The following is a 16,437-nucleotide window of genomic DNA, read 5'->3' as shown; positions in this document are numbered from 1 at the left end:
TACCAATAAGTAACCAACGCATCACCACTCTTTCTGAATGTGCGTGGCTCATTCTGCAGGACTTGTTCTTTGTATGATTCCTGGATTTTCAGAAGCCCTTTGATGGCAGCACCCCCACACTGAAAATTGTTTCAGCACCACTGGACAAGGGTCAGTTGTCATGCTCATCTGCGGCATAAATTTGCATTGAAGTAGTCTAACTCCCCAGGTCATGTCTTTTGCTCAATTTGCCTTTGTGAGTTTTCTCTCAATAATTGTTGATTTCCTTTGATCTTTCTTTCTTCTTTCACTTCACCTTCGCCTTCAGTGTATCTTTCGGCCCTGTTAAGAGACACGCCCCCTTGTAGCCACTTCTATACTTCTGTCACCTAATTATTTTCCTATCCTTTCCCCTGTAACGTTGCTGATCCTAGCTATAGCATGACTATCCAGAATCTGTTCACCTGAGTTATGTTCCTCTTATCCCCACGCATCTAATAATCAGCTCTTGGTCTCCCTCCACCTCTCACGTGACATAGTCTGAGCCAGTGTCTCCATCTTGGAGAGACAATCTCTTGCACTTCTGTTGTTCTACTGGCGCTGCCGGCTTGAGCTTTGGTCAGAAGTGGCAAAAGAAGGACTAATGGAAAGTGAACGTGTACTGGAGCAACAGAGTGTATGGATTTACAAGCGTTTGATTAAATGAGAAAAAAAGACTTTACTTGAGAGAAAAAACTTACCTTGGCCCGTACGGGGATCGAACCCGCGACCTTGGCGTTATTAGCACCACGCTCTAACCAACTGAGCTAACCGGCCATGAATGACAGAGTTATCCTTTTTCCATGACATGCAGATACACAGAAGAGTCGGTCTCACTATCGCAATTCCTTCATACTTTTCTCCTTCTGTCCCCTGTCTGGATTGCAATAACAAGAGCTGTTGAGTGCTGCACGCCAGCCTCAGCGCCTCTTCTTTCAGTCAATGTCACTGTGTGCTGTGATATCTTTGTAACATTGGTTGTTGCCGGAAGAAAAGGAAAGGATGGATAGGATTTCTATTCTTTTACAACAAAACCCAAAATGCATCGGCTTGCTTGCTCATTAAGTTTACAAGGCCAGCTGCTTTTGAGATATTCTAATTATAGTGGTTATTCGGCGTTGGAGGTAAGAGAGTTGTTTTTAGGTCTGGCCGTTACTTCTGCTTTAAATTACTCTAGCTCATGTCAACAAAGTAACAACAAAACATAGCCAACGGTTTGTTGCTCAAGCCTTCCCTACTGCACCTTCCCATGTCTCTCCTGCCGACCACAGTGCAGGAAATTTGAGTTTGCATTTGCGCAAAGAGACGTACAACACAAGAAGGCGCGCTTTCGTGCGCCGGGCACCACCCGGCCTGTGCATTCCTCACTGCCGTGAGATCAGTTTACTCAGCAGAGCATGACGCTGCAATTGGTTAGTAAGGCCTGCCTGACCAGAATAGTATATTTGGGGTCATGTATTTGATTGCATTTTTAAAACAGTAACAGAACTTAACTGCAATGTTTAAATAGGTCTAGACATATTTAAACAGTGTCAATTTGATAGAAGAATCCTGGAAAATTCAGAGGGGAGGCACCAATGTTTTATTTCCCTATGGGTGGATGTGGCATTAAAGAGTTTGAAGACCACTGGTCTAAGTGGACACTAATACACCTGGATCCTCCTGAATTCCTCGCAACAGATGCCAGCAAACCTGGCTGCAGAGCTACTGTGTTGGACTGATCCTGTCGATTCAAGTGGTCTTTCCTAGAGAGTCGGAGGTCATGGAAGTAGATGGAGTTGATGGTAAGCTTCAGGGCTTTGAAGATTTCCCATCATCATCTGTCTCAGAAAAATGTGCTAGTAAAGACAGAGAATAAGGTAGCGGTCTTTTACATGAACCAGCAGTGAAGCATGCATTTAAAATCCCTCAATGCAATAGCAGAACAATTGGGCTATTGGGCAGAGATCAACCTGTTGCATACGTCGGCAGTACACATCAAGGGCACCGACAATGTGATGGAAGACAGCTGGAGGTTTCCAAATTTGCTGGAGTTGACGTTATCCAGGTCGTTGTTTTGAGAGATATGCTGAGAGTTTGTGAAACCCTTTCTGGATCTCTTTTCAAACAAGGACAATGCTCATCTTTGTCGATTCTGATCCAGGTTTCCGGAACAAGGAGCCTAGGTGGTGGACGTATTGGTGATAAAGTGGCTGAGAAGTCTCCTTTATACATTCCCCCCCCCTTTTTATTGATCCAGATGGTTCTCTTCAAGTCTCAGCAGGGGGAGGGAACTTGTTGACCCTGATTGGCCAGAGATGTCATGGTTTCCTCTTCTGAACCCCTGGCTCTTCTACCTCCTTGGGTACTGCTCAAGTGTGTCTCTTCTCAGAACGTCGTCCCTGACCTTCTTGCTCCAACTCACTCTATCGCTTTGGAGGTTGAGAAGTCTGGACTGCTAGCAAAGGGTCTTTCCTCTTCCTTAGTGGAGTTACTTCAGCACTCCAGCAGGCCTTCTACTTCGAAGTCTTACTCAAAGAACTGGAAGTCCTTTCAGACGTGATGTTCTGCTCATGATCTTTTGGCACCTACCTGTAGTTTGTCTGCTATTTTGCATTTTCTTCTGATTGGGTTTCACTTGAATCTCTTTCCACTCTGAAAGCTCATTGGTTTGCGATAAAGGCTTTTAGGGACTTTTCTGAACTTTCATCGATGTTACACTCTTTGGTGTCTAGACTGTTATGATCTTTTGTCAATGGTAAGAACAATGAAAAATCCCTTTTCTCCAACTCAGAATCTTCCTACTCTTTTATAGGCTTTGCAATTTTATCTCTTTGAGGATCTGGATACTGTACAATTAAAGATTGTCTCCTATAAAGTTATTTTCCTATTTGCTATCACCTTGCTGAGAACAATTGGGGAGCTGGGAGCTTTAAAATGCTGTCCTCTCTTCATTTGATACTTTGGAAGATGAGGTAACTTTAAGGCCTAGCCCTACCTTTGCTGCAAAGGTTAAGTCTATTTTTGATAGATCTTAGGAAATAATTCTTCCTTCTTTCATTCCCTCTCCTTCCTCTCCGGAAGAACATTTGTTAAATACACTTGATGTTTAAAGAGCTCTTTTCATTTATGTCACCAGGCCTCTGCAGTTCAGGAAAACCGACTCCTTGTTTGTGACTTTTGGACAGCCTGGAAAAGACAAGAAGGTGACTTTTATGACTCTGAGTAGGTGGATTAAGTCGTCAATTTTTCTGGCTTTGCAAGGCTTTTTAGAAAATCTTCCAGGTCAGGGATGGTCTACGAGAGGAATGGCCACCTCCTGGGTTGAATTCCAGTGAGTAACAATCTAGGAAATTCCTAGGGTGGTTACTTGGGCCTCAATGCATACATTTGTGAAGCATTATCGCTTAATAAATTTTCTGTTTTGCATTTGAGTACCAATGTTTTGAACTCTGCATTACCCTAAGTCCATCTTGTCCTTGTCACAAACATTACATCCTGCCCACCTTCCCATCAGTCCTTTGGCAAGGGCTTGGCACCCAGGTTGGGTGCATGGCGCTAGCATTTAAGAATCCTCCTGTTCTTTCTTCCTCTTGGAGGGTGACATCACTTTACTTTGTAATGACTGTCACAAGGACGCAATGGACTAAGGCTAATGAAGATTACCAATAAGTAACCAACGCATCACCACTCTTTCTGAATGTGCGTGGCTCATTCTGCAGGACTTGTTCTTTGTATGATTCCTGGATTTTCAGAAGCCCTTTGATGGCAGCACCCCCACACTGAAAATTGTTTCAGCACCACTGGACAAGGGTCAGTTGTCATGCTCATCTGCGGCGTAAATTTGCATTGAAGTAGTCTAACTCCCCAGGTCCTGTCTTTTGCTCAATTTGCCTTTGTGAGTTTTCTCTCAATCACTGTTGATTTCCTTTGATCTTTCTTTCTTCTTTCACTTCACCTTCGCCTTCAGTGTATCTTTCGGCCCTGTTAAGAGACACGCCCCCTTGTAGCCACTTCTATACTTCTGTCACCTAATAATTTTCCTATCCTTTCCCCTGTAACGTTGCTGATCCTAGCTATAGCATGACTATCCAGAATCTGTTCACCTGAGTTATGTTCCTCTTATCCCCACGCATCTAATAATCAGCTCTTGGTCTCCCTCCACCTCTCACGTGACATAGTCTGAGCCAGTGTCTCCATCTTGGAGGGACAATCTCTTGCACTTCTGTTGTTCTACTGGCGCTGCCGGCTTGAGCTTTGGTCAGAAGTGGCAAAAGAAGGACTAATGGAAAGTGAACGTGTACTGGAGCAACAGAGTGTATGGATTTACAAGCGTTTGATTAAATGAGAAAAAAAGAGTTTACTTGAGAGAAAAACTTAACTTGGCCCGTACGGGGATCGAACCCACAACCTTGGCTTTATTAGCACCACGCTCTAACCAACTGAGCTAACCGGCCATGAATAACAGAGTTGTCCTTTTTCCATGACATGCAGATACACAGAAGAGTCGGTCTCACTATCGCAATTCCTTCATACTTTTCTCCTTCCGTCCCCTGTCTGGATTGCAATAACAAGAGCTGTTGAGTGCTGCACGCCAGCCTCAGCGCCTCTTCTTTCAGTAAATGTCACTGTGTGCTGTGATATCTTTGTAACATTGGTTGTTGCCGGAAGAAAAGGAAAGGATGGATAGAATTTGTATTCTTTTACAACAAAACCCAAAATGCATCGGCTTGCTTGCTCATTAAGTTTACAAGGCCAGCTGCTTTTGAGATATTCTAATTATAGTGGTTATTCGGCGTTGAAGGTAAGAGAGTTGTTTTTAGGTCTGGCTGTTCCTTCTGCTTTAAATTACTCTAGCTCATGTCAACAAAGTAACAACAAAACATAGCCAACGGTTTGTTGCTCAAGCCTTCCCTACTGCACCTTCCCATGTCTCTCCTGCCGACCACAGTGCAGGAAATTTGAGTTTGCATTTGCGCAAAGAGACATACAACACAAGAAGGCGCGCTTTCGTGCGCCGGGCACCACCCGGCCTGTGCATTCCTCACTGCCGTGAAATCAGTTTACTCAGCAGAGCATGACGCTGCAATTGGTTAGTAAGGCCTGCCTGACCAGAATAGTATATTTGGGGTCATGTATTTGATTGCATTTTTAAAACAGTAACAGAACTTAACTGCAATGTTTAAATAGGTCTAGACATATTTAAACAGTGTCAATTTGATAGAAGAATTCTGGAAAATTCAGAGGGGAGGCACCAATGTTTTCTTTTCCCTTTGGGTGGATGTGGCATTAAAGAGTTTGAAGACCACTGGTCTAAGTGGACACTAATACACCTGGATCCTCCTGAATTCCTCGCAACAGATGCCATCAAACCTGGCTGGAGAGCTACTGTGTTGGACTGATCCTGTCGATTCAAGTGGTCTTTCCTAGAGAGTCGGAGGTCATGGAAGTAGATGGAGTCGATGGTAAGCTTCAGGGCTTTGAAGTTTTCCCATCATCATCTGTCTCAGAAAAATGTGCTAGTAAAGACAGAGAATAAGGTAGCGGTCTTTTACATTAACCAGCAGTGAAGCATGCATTCAAAATCCCTCAATGCAATAGCAGAACAATTGGGCTATTGGGCAGAGATCAACCTGTTGCATACGTCGGCAGTACACATCAAGGGCACCGACAATGTGATGGCAGACAGCTGGAGGTTTCCAAATTTGCTGGAGTTGACGTTATCCAGGTCGTTGTTTTGAGAGATATGCCGAGAGTTTCTGAAACCCTTTCTGGATCTCTTTTCAAACAAGGACAATGCTCATCTTTGTCGATTCTGATCCAGGTTTCCAGAACAAGGAGCTTAGGTGGTGGACGTATTGGTGATAAAGTGGCTGAGAAGTCTCCTTTATACATTCCCCCCCTTTTTATTGATCCAGATGGTTCTCTTCAAGTCTCAGCAGGGGGAGGGAACTTGATTCTTGTTGACCCTGATTGGCCAGAGATGTCATGGTTTCCTCTTCTGAACCCCTGGCTCTTCTACCTCCTTGGGTACTGCTCAAGTGTGTCTCTTCTCAGAACGTCGTCCCTGACCTTCTTTCTCCAACTCACTCTGTCGCTTTGGAGGTTGAGAAGTCTGGACTGCTAGCAAAGGGTCTTTCCTCTTCCTTAGTGGAATTACTTCAGCACTCCAGCAGGCCTTCTACTTCGAAGTATTACTCAAAGAACTGGAAGTCCTTTCAGACGTGATGTTCTGCTCATGATCTTTTGGCACCTACCTGTAGTTTGTCTGCTATTTTGCATTTTTTTCTGAATGGGTTTCACTTGAATCTCTTTCCACTCTGAAAGCTCATTGGTTTGCGATAAAGGCTTTTAGGGACTTTTCTGAACTTTCATCGATGTTACACTCTTTGGTGTCTAGACTGTTATGATCTTTTGTCAATGGTAAGAACAATGAAAAATCCCTTTTCTCCAACTCAGAATCTTCCTACTCTTTTATAGGCTTTGCAATTTTATCTCTTTGAGGATCTGGATACTGTACAATTAAAGATTGTCTCCTATAAAGTTATTTTCCTATTTGCTATCACCTTGCTGAGAACAATTGGGGAGCTGGGAGCCTTAAAATGCTGTCCTCTCTTCATTTGATACTTTGGAAGATGGGGTAACTTTAAGGCCTAGCCCTACCTTTGCTGCAAAGGTTAAGTCTATTTTTGATAGATCTTAGGAAATAATTCTTCCTTCTTTCATTCCCTCTCCTTCCTCTCCGGAGGAACATTTGTTGAATACACTTGATGTTTAAAGAGCTCTTTTCATTTATGTCACCAGGCCTCTGCAGTTCAAGAAAACCGACTCCTTGTTTGTGACTTTTGGACAGCCTGGAAACGACAAGAAGGTGACTTTTATGACTCTGAGTAGGTGGATTAAGTTGTCAATTTTTCTGGCTTTGCAAGGCTTTTTAGAAAATCTTCCAGGTCAGGGATGGTCTACGAGAGAAATGGCCACCTCCTGGGTTGAATTCCAGTGAGTAACAATCTAGGAAATTCCTAGGGTGGTTACTTGGGCCTCAGGGCATACATTTGTCAAGCATTATCGCTTAATAAATTTTCTGTTTTGCATTTGAGTACCAATGTTTTGAACTCTGCATTACCCTAAGTCCATCTTGTCCTTGTCACAAACATTACATCCTGCCCACCTTCCCATCAGTCCTTTGGCAAGGGCTTGGCACCCAGGTTGGGTGCATGGCGCTAGCATTTAAGAATCCTCCTGTTCTTTCTTCGTCTTGGAGAGTGACATCACTTTACTTTGTAATGACTGTCACAAGGACGCAATGGACTAAGGCTAATGAAGATTACCAATAAGTAACCAACGCATCACCACTCTTTCTGAATGTGCGTGGCTCATTCTGCAGGACTTGTTCTTTGTATGATTCCTGGATTTTCAGAAGCCCTTTGATGGCAGCACCCCCACACTGAAAATTGTTTCAGCACCACTGGACAAGGGTCAGTTGTCATGCTCATCTGCGGCATAAATTTGCATTGAAGTAGTCTAACTCCCCAGGTCATGTCTTTTGCTCAATTTGCCTTTGTGAGTTTTCTCTCAATAATTGTTGATTTCCTTTGATCTTTCTTTCTTCTTTCACTTCACCTTCGCCTTCAGTGTATCTTTCGGCCCTGTTAAGAGACACGCCCCCTTGTAGCCACTTCTATACTTCTGTCTCCTAATTATTTTCCTATCCTTTCCCCTGTAACGTTGCTGATCCTAGCTATAGCATGACTATCCAGAATCTGTTCACCTGAGTTATGTTCCTCTTATCCCCACGCATCTAATAATCAGCTCTTGGTCTCCCTCCATCTCTCACTTGACATAGTCTGAGCCAGTGTCTCCATCTTGGAGAGACAATCTCTTGCACTTCTGTTGTTCTACTGGCGCTGCCGGCTTCAGCTTTGGTCAGAAGTGGCAAAAGAAGGACTAATGGAAAGTGAACGTGTACTGGAGCAACAGAGTGTATGGATTTACAAGCGTTTGATTAAATGAGAAAAAAAGAGTTTACTTGAGAGAAAAACCTTAACTTGGCCCGTACGGGGATCGTACCCGCGACCTTAGCGTTATTAGCACCACGCTCTAACCAACTGAGCTAACCGGCCATGAATGACAGAGTTATCCTTTTTCCATGACATGCAGATACACAGAAGAGTCGGTCTCACTATCGCAATTCCTTCATACTTTTCTCCTTCTGTCCCCTGTCTGGATTGCAATAACAAGAGCTGTTGAGTGCTGCACGCCAGCCTCAGCGCCTCTTCTTTCAGTCAATGTCACTGTGTGCTGTGATATCTTTGTAACATTGGTTGTTGCCGGAAGAAAAGGAAAGGATGGATAGGATTTGTATTCTTTTACAACAAAACCCAAAATCCATCGGCTTGCTTGCTCATTAAGTTTACAAGGCCAGCTGCTTTTGAGATATTCTAATTATAGTGGTTATTCGACGTTGGAGGTAAGAGAGTTGTTTTTAGGTCTGGCCGTTCCTTCTGCTTTAAATTACTCTAGCTCATGTCAACAAAGTAACAACAAAACATAGCCAACGGTTTGTTGCTCAAGCCTTCCCTGCTGCACCTTCCCATGTCTCTCCTTCCGACCACAGTGCAGGAAATTTGAGTTTACATTTGCGCAAAGAGACGTACAACACAAGAAGGCGCGCTTTCATGCGCCGGGCACCACCCGGCCTGTGCATTCCTCACTGCCGTGAGATCAGTTTACTCAGCAGAGCATGACGCTGCAATTGGTTAGTAAGGCCTGCCTGACCAGAATAGTATATTTGGGGTCATGTATTTGATTGCATTTTTAAAACAGTAACAGAACTTAACTGCAATGTTTAAATAGGTCTAGACATATTTAAACAGTGTCAATTTGATAGAAGAATTCTGGAAAATTCAGAGGGGAGGCACCAATGTTTTTATTTCCCTTTGGGTGGATGTGGCATTAAAGAGTTTGAAGACCACTGGTCTAAGTGGACACTAATACACCTGGATCCTCCTGAATTCCTCGCAACAGATGCCAGCAAACCTGGCTGGAGAGCTACTGTGTTGGACTGATCCTGTCGATTCAAGTGGTCTTTCCTAGAGAGTCGGAGGTCATGGAAGTAGATGGAGTTGATGGTAAGCTTCAGGGCTTTGAAGTTTTCCCATCATCATCTGTCTCAGAAAAATGTGCTAGTAAAGACAGAGAATAAGGTAGCGGTCTTTTACATTAACCAGCAGTGAAGCATGCATTCAAAATCCCTCAATGCAATAGCAGAACAATTGGGCTATTGGGCAGAGATCAACCTGTTGCATACGTCGGCAGTACACATCAAGGGCACCGACAATGTGATGGCAGACAGCTGGAGGTTTCCAAATTTGCTGGAGTTGACGTTATCCAGGTCGTTGTTTTGAGAGATATGCCGAGAGTTTGTGAAACCCTTTTTGGATCTCTTTTCAAACAAGGACAATGCTCATCTTTGTCGATTCTGATCCAGGTTTCCGGAACAAGGAGCCTAGGTGGTGGACGTATTGGTGATAAAGTGGCTGAGAAGTCTCCTTTATACATTCCCCCCCTTTTTATTGATCCAGATGGTTCTCTTCAAGTCTCAGCAGGGGGAGGGAACTTGATTCTTGTTGACCCTGATTGGCCAGAGATGTCATGGTTTCCTCTTCTGAACCCCTGGCTCTTCTACCTCCTTGGGTACTGCTCAAGTGTGTCTCTTCTCAGAACGTCGTCCCTGACCTTCTTGCTCCAACTCACTCTATCGCTTTGGAGGTTGAGAAGTCTGGACTGCTAGCAAAGGGTCTTTCCTCTTCCATAGTGGAGTTAATTCAGGACTCCAGCAGGCCTTCTACTTCGAAGTCTTACTCAAAGAACTGGAAGTCCTTTCAGACGTGATGTTCTGCTCATGATCTTTTGGCACCTACCTGTAGTTTGTCTGCTATTTTGCATTTTCTTCTGAATGGGTTTCACTTGAATCTCTTTCCACTCTGAAAGCTCATTGGTTTGCGATAAAGGCTTTTAGGGACTTTTCTGAACTTTCATCGATGTTACACTCTTTGGTGTCTAGACTGTTATGATCTTTTGTCAATGGTAAGAACAATGAAAAATCCCTTTTCTCCAACTCAGAATCTTCCTACTCTTTTATAGGCTTTGCAATTTTATCTCTTTGAGGATCTGGATACTGTACAATTAAAGATTGTCTCCTACAAAGATATTTTCCTATTTGCTATCACCTTGCTGAGAACAATTGGGGAGCTGGGAGCCTTAAAATGCTGTCCTCTCTTCATTTGATACTTTGGAAGATGGGGTAACTTTAAGGCCTAGCCCTACCTTTGCTGCAAAGGTTAAGTCTATTTTTGATAGATCTTAGGAAATAATTCTTCCTTCTTTCATTCCCTCTCCTTCCTCTCCGGAGGAACATTTGTTGAATACACTTGATGTTTAAAGAGCTCTTTTCATTTATGTCACCAGGCCTCTGCAGTTCAGGAAAACCAACTCCTTGTTTGTGACTTTTGGACAGCCTGGAAAAGACAAGAAGGTGACTTTTATGACTCTGAGTAGGTGGATTAAGTTGTCAGTTTTTCTGGCTTTGCAAGGCTTTTTAGAAAATCTTCCAGGTCAGGGATGGTCTACGAGAGAAATGGCCACCTCCTGGGTTGAATTCCAGTGAGTAACAATCTAGGAAATTCCTAGGGTGGTTACTTGGGCCTCAGGGCATACATTTGTCAAGCATTATCGCTTAATAAATTTTCTGTTTTGCATTTGAGTACCAATGTTTTGAACTCTGCATTACCCTAAGTCCATCTTGTCCTTGTCACAAACATTACATCCTGCCCACCTTCCCATCAGTCCTTTAGCAAGGGCTTGGCACCCAGGTTGGGTGCATGGCGCTAGCATTTAAGAATCCTCCTGTTCTTTCTTCCTCTTGGAGGGTGACATCACTTTACTTTGTAATGACTGTCACAAGGACGCAATGGACTAAGGCTAATGAAGATTACCAATAAGTAACCAACGCATCACCACTCTTTCTGAATGTGCGTGGCTCATTCTGCAGGACTTGTTCTTTGTATGATTCCTGGATTTTCAGAAGCCCTTTGATGGCAGCACCCCCACACTGAAAATTGTTTCAGCACCACTGGACAAGGGTCAGTTGTCATGCTCATCTGCGGCATAAATTTGCATTGAAGTAGTCTAACTCCCCAGGTCATGTCTTTTGCTCAATTTGCCTTTGTGAGTTTTCTGTCAATCATTGTTGATTTCCTTTGATCTTTCTTTCTTCTTTCACTTCACCTTCGCCTTCAGTGTATCTTTCGGCCCTGTTAAGAGACACGCCCCCTTGTAGCCACTTCTATACTTCTGTCACCTAATTATTTTCCTATCCTTTCCCCTGTAACGTTGCTGATCCTAGCTATAGCATGACTATCCAGAATCTGTTCACCTGAGTTATGTTCCTCTTATCCCCACGCATCTAATAATCAGCTCTTGGTCTCCCTCCACCTCTCACGTGACATAGTCTGAGCCAGTGTCTCCATCTTGGAGAGACAATCTCTTGCACTTCTGTTGTTCTACTGGCGCTGCCGGCTTGAGCTTTGGTCAGAAGTGGCAAAAGAAGGACTAATGGAAAGTGAACGTGTACTGGAGCAACAGAGTGTATGGATTTACAAGCGTTTGATTAAATGAGAAAAAAAGAGTTTATTTGAGAGAAAATACTTACCTTGGCCCGTACGGGGACCGAACCCTCGACCTTGGCATTATTAGCACAACGCTCTAACCAACACAGCTAACTGGCCATGAATGACAGAGTTATCCTTTTTCCATGACATGCAGATACACAGAAGAGTCGGTCTCACTATCGCAATTCCTTCATACTTTTCTCCTTCCGTCCCCTGTCTGGATTTCAATAACAAGAGCTGTTGAGTGCTGCACGCCAGCCTCAGCGCCTCTTCTTTCAGTCAATGTCACTGTGTGCTGTGATATCTTTGTAACATTGGTTGTTGCCGGAAGAAAAGGAAAGGATGGATAGAATTTGTATTCTTTTACAACAAAACCCATAAATGCATCGGCTTGCTTGCTCATTAAGTTTACAAGGCCAGCTGCTTTTGAGATATTCTAATTATAGTGGTTATTCGGCGTTGGAGGTAAGAGAGTTGTTTTTAGGTCTGGCCGTTCCTTCTGCTTTAAATTACTTTAGCTCATGTCAACAAAGTAACAACAAAACATAGCCAACGGTTTGTTGCTCAAGCCTTCCCTACTGCACCTTCCCATGTCTCTCCTACCGACCACACTGCAGGAAATTTGAGTTTGCATTTGCGCAAAGAGACGTACAACACAAGAAGGAGCGCTTTCGTGCGCCGGGCACCACCCGGGCTGTGCATTCCTCACTGCTGTGAGATCAGTTTACTCAGCAGAGCATCACGCTGCAATTGGTTAGTAAGGCCTGCCTGACCAGAATAGTATATTTGGGGTCATGTATTTGATTGCATTTTTAAAACAGTAACAGAACTTAACTGCAATGTTTAAATAGGTCTAGACATATTTAAACAGTGTCAATTTGATAGAAGAATTCTGGAAAATTCAGAGGGGAGGCACCAATGTTTTTTTTTCCCTTTGTGTGGATGTGGCATTAAAGAGTTTGAAGACCACTGGTCTAAGTGGACACTAATACACCTGGATCCTCCTGAATTCCTCGCAACAGATGCCAGCAAACCTGGCTGGAGAGCTACTGTGTTGGACTGATCCCGTCGATTCAAGTGGTCTTTCCTAGAGAGTCGGAGGTCATGGAAGTAGATGGAGTTTATGGTAAGCTTCAGGGCTTTGAAGTTTTCCCATCATCATCTGTCTCAGAAAAATGTGCTAGTAAAGACAGAGAATAAGGTAGCGGTCTTTTACATTAACCAGCAGTGAAGCATGCATTCAAAATCCCTCAATGCAATAGCAGAACAATTGGGCTATTGGGCAGAGATCAACCTGTTGCATACGTCGGCAGTACACATCAAGGGCACCGACAATGTGATGGCAGACAGCTGGAGGTTTCCAAATTTGCTGGAGTTGACGTTATCCAGGTCGTTGTTTTGAGAGATATGCCGAGAGTTTGTGAAACCCTTTCTGGATCTCTTTTCAAACAAGGACAATGCTCATCTTTGTCGATTCTGATCCAGGTTTCCGGAACAAGGAGCCTAGGTAGTGGACGTATTGGTGATAAAGTGGCTGAGAAGTCTCCTTTATACATTCCCCCCCTTTTTATTGATCCAGATGATTCTCTTCAAGTCTCAGCAGGGGGGAGGGGACTTGATTCTTGTTGGCCCTGATTGGCCAGAGATGTCATCGTTTCCTCTTCTGAACCCCTGGCTCTTCTACCTCCTTGGGTACTGCTCAAGTGTGTCTCTTCTCAGAACGACGTCCCTGACCTTCTTGCTCCAACTCACTCTATCGCTTTGGAGGTTGAGAAGTCTGGACTGCTAGCAAAGGGTCTTTCCTCTTCCTTAGTGGAGTTAATTCAGCACTCCAGCAGGCCTTCTACTTCGAAGTCTTACTCAAAGAACTGTAAGTCCTTTCAGACGTGATGTTCTGCTCATGATCTTTTGGCACCTACCTGTAGTTTGTCTGCTATTTTGCATTTTCTTCTGAATGGGTTTCACTTGAATATCTTTCCACTCTGAAAGCTCATTGGTTTGCGATAAAGGCTTTTAGGGACTTTTCTGAACTTTCATCGATGTTACACTCTTTGGTGTCTAGACTGTTATGATCTTTTGTCAATGGTAAGAACAATGAAAAATCCCTTTTCTCCAACTCAGAATCTTCCTACTCTTTTATAGGCTTTGCAATATTATCTCTTTGAGGATCTGGATACTGTAGAATTAAAGATTGTCTCCTATAAAATTATTTTCCTATTTGCTATCACCTTGCTGAGAACAATTGGGGAGCTGGGAGCCTTAAAATGCTGTCCTCTCTTCATTTGATACTTTGGAAGATGGGGTAACTTTAAGGCCTAGCCCTACCTTTGCTGCAAAGGTTAAGTCTATTTTTGATAGATCTTAGGAAATAATTCTTCCTTCTTTCATTCCCTCTCCTTCCTCTCCGGAAGAACATTTGTTGAATACACTTGATGTTTAAAGAGCTCTTTTCATTTATGTCACCAGGCCTCTGCAGTTCAGGAAAACCGACTCCTTGTTTGTGACTTTTGGACAGCCTGGAAAAGACAAGAAGGTGACTTTTATGACTCTGAGTAGGTGGATTAAGTTGTCAATTTTTCTGGCTTTGCAAGGCTTTTTAGAAAATCTTCCAGGTCAGGGATGGTCTACGAGAGGAATGGCCACCTCCTGGGTTGAATTCCAGTGAGTAACAATCTAGGAAATTCCTAGGGTGGTTACTTGGGCCTCAGGGCATACATTTGTCAAGCATTATGGCTTAATAAATTTTCTGTTTTGCATTTGAATACCAATGTTTTGAACTCTGCATTACCCTAAGTCCATCTTGTCCTTGTCACAAACATTACATCCTGCCCACCTTCCCATCAGTCCTTTGGCAAGGGCTTGGCACCCAGGTTGGGTGCATGGCGCTAGCATTTAAGAATCCTCCTGTTCTTTCTTCCTCTTGGAGGGTGACATCACTTTACTTTGTAATGACTGTCACAAGGACGCAATGGACTAAGGCTAATGAAGATTACCAATAAGTAACCAACGCATCACCACTCTTTCTGAATGTGCGTGGCTCATTCTGCAGGACTTCTTCTTTGTATTATTCCTGGATTTTCAGAAGCCCTTTGATGGCAGCACCCCCACACTGAAAATTATTTCAGCACCACTGGACAAGGGTCAGTTGTCATGCTCATCTGCGGCGTAAATTTGCCTTGAAGTAGTCTAACTCCCCAGGTCATGTCTTTTGCTCAATTTGCCTTTGTGAGTTTTCTTTCAATCACTGTTGATTTCCTTTGATCTTTCTTTCTTCTTTCACTTCACCTTCGCCTTCAGTGTATCTTTCGGCCCTGTTAAGAGACACGCCCCCTTGTAGTCACTTCTATACTTCTGTCACCTAATTATTTTCCTATCCTTTCCCCTGTAACGTTGCTGATCCTAGCTGTAGCATGACTATCCAGAATCTGTTCACCTGAGTTATGTTCCTCTTATCCCCACGCATATAATAATCAGCTCTTGGTCTCCCTCCACCTCTCACGTGACATAGTCTGAGCCAGTGTCTCCATCTTGGAGAGACAATCTCTTGCACTTCTGTTGTTCTACTGGCGCTGCCGGCTTGAGCTTTGGTTAGAAGTGGCAAAAGAAGGACTAATGGAAAGTGAACGTGTACTGGAGCAACAGAGTGTATGGATTTACAAGCGTTTGATTAAATGAGAAAAAAAGAGTTTACTTGAGAGAAAAAACTTAACTTGGCCCGTACGGGGATCGAACCCGTGACCTTGGCATTATTAGCACCACGCTCTAACCAACTGAGCTAACCGCCCATGAATGACAGAGTTATCCTTTTTCCATGACATGCACATACACAGAAGAGTCGGTCTCACTATCGCAATTCCTTCATACTTTTTTCCTTCCGTCCCCAGTCTGGATTGCAATAACAAGAGCTGTTGAGTGCTGCACGCCAGCCTCAGCGCCTCTTCTTTCAGTCAATGTCACTGTGTGCTGTGATATCTTTGTAATATTGGTTGTTGCCGGAAGAAAAGGAAAGGATGGATAGAATTTGTATTCTTTTACAACAAAAACCAAAATGCATCGGCTTGCTTGCTCATTAAGTTTACAAGGCCAGCTGCTTTTGAGATATTCTAATTATAGTGGTTATTCGGCGTTGGAGGTAAGAGAGTTGTTTTTAGGTCTGGCCGTTCCTTCTGCTTTAAATTACTTTAGCTCATGTCAACAAAGTAACAACAAAACATAGCCAACGGTTTGTTGCTCAAGCCTTCCCTACTGCACCTTCCCATGTCTCTCCTACCGACCACAGTGCAGGAAATTTGAGTTTGCATTTGCGCAATTAGACGTACAACACAAGAAGGAGCGCTTTCGTGCGCCGGGCACCACCCGGCCTGTGCATTCCTCACTGCCGTGAGATCAGTTTACTCAGCAGAGCATGACGCTGCAATTGGTTAGTAAGGCCTGCCTGACCAGAATAGTATATTTGGGGTCATGTATTTGATTGCATTTTTAAAACAGTAACAGAACTTAACTGCAATGTTTAAATAGGTCTAGACATATTTAAACCGTGTCAATTTGATAGAAGAATTCTAGAAAATTCAGAGGGGAGGCACCAATGTTTTTTTTTCCCTTTGGGTGGATGTGGCATTAAAGAGTTTGAAGACCACTGGTCTAAGTGGACACTAATACACCTGGATCCTCCTGAATTCCTCGCAACAGATGCCAGCAAACCTGGCTGGAGAGCTACTGTGTTGGTCTGATCCTGTCGATTCAAGTGGTCTTTCCTAGAGAGTCGGAG

General features: G+C 43.6%; 2 non-coding genes across 2 annotated transcripts; both read right to left on the bottom strand.

The window, feature by feature from the left end:
* Nucleotides 1–721: 721 nt before the first annotated feature.
* On the bottom strand, nt 722–795 carry TRNAI-AAU (transfer RNA isoleucine (anticodon AAU)). Its single transcript has one exon. It is a non-coding gene; the product is annotated as a tRNA-Ile (tRNA).
* A 14,585-nt stretch (nt 796–15,380) lies between these two features.
* On the bottom strand, nt 15,381–15,454 carry TRNAI-AAU (transfer RNA isoleucine (anticodon AAU)). The gene has a single exon. It is a non-coding gene; the product is annotated as a tRNA-Ile (tRNA).
* Nucleotides 15,455–16,437: the final 983 nt, after the last annotated feature.

The sequence above is a fragment of the Pleurodeles waltl genome, chromosome 12 (assembly GCF_031143425.1).
Source record: "Pleurodeles waltl isolate 20211129_DDA chromosome 12, aPleWal1.hap1.20221129, whole genome shotgun sequence".
Taxonomy (NCBI): Eukaryota; Metazoa; Chordata; class Amphibia; order Caudata; family Salamandridae; genus Pleurodeles; species Pleurodeles waltl.
Note: the sequence above shows the minus strand (reverse complement) of the source record. Positions and strands in the feature narration are given on the sequence as shown.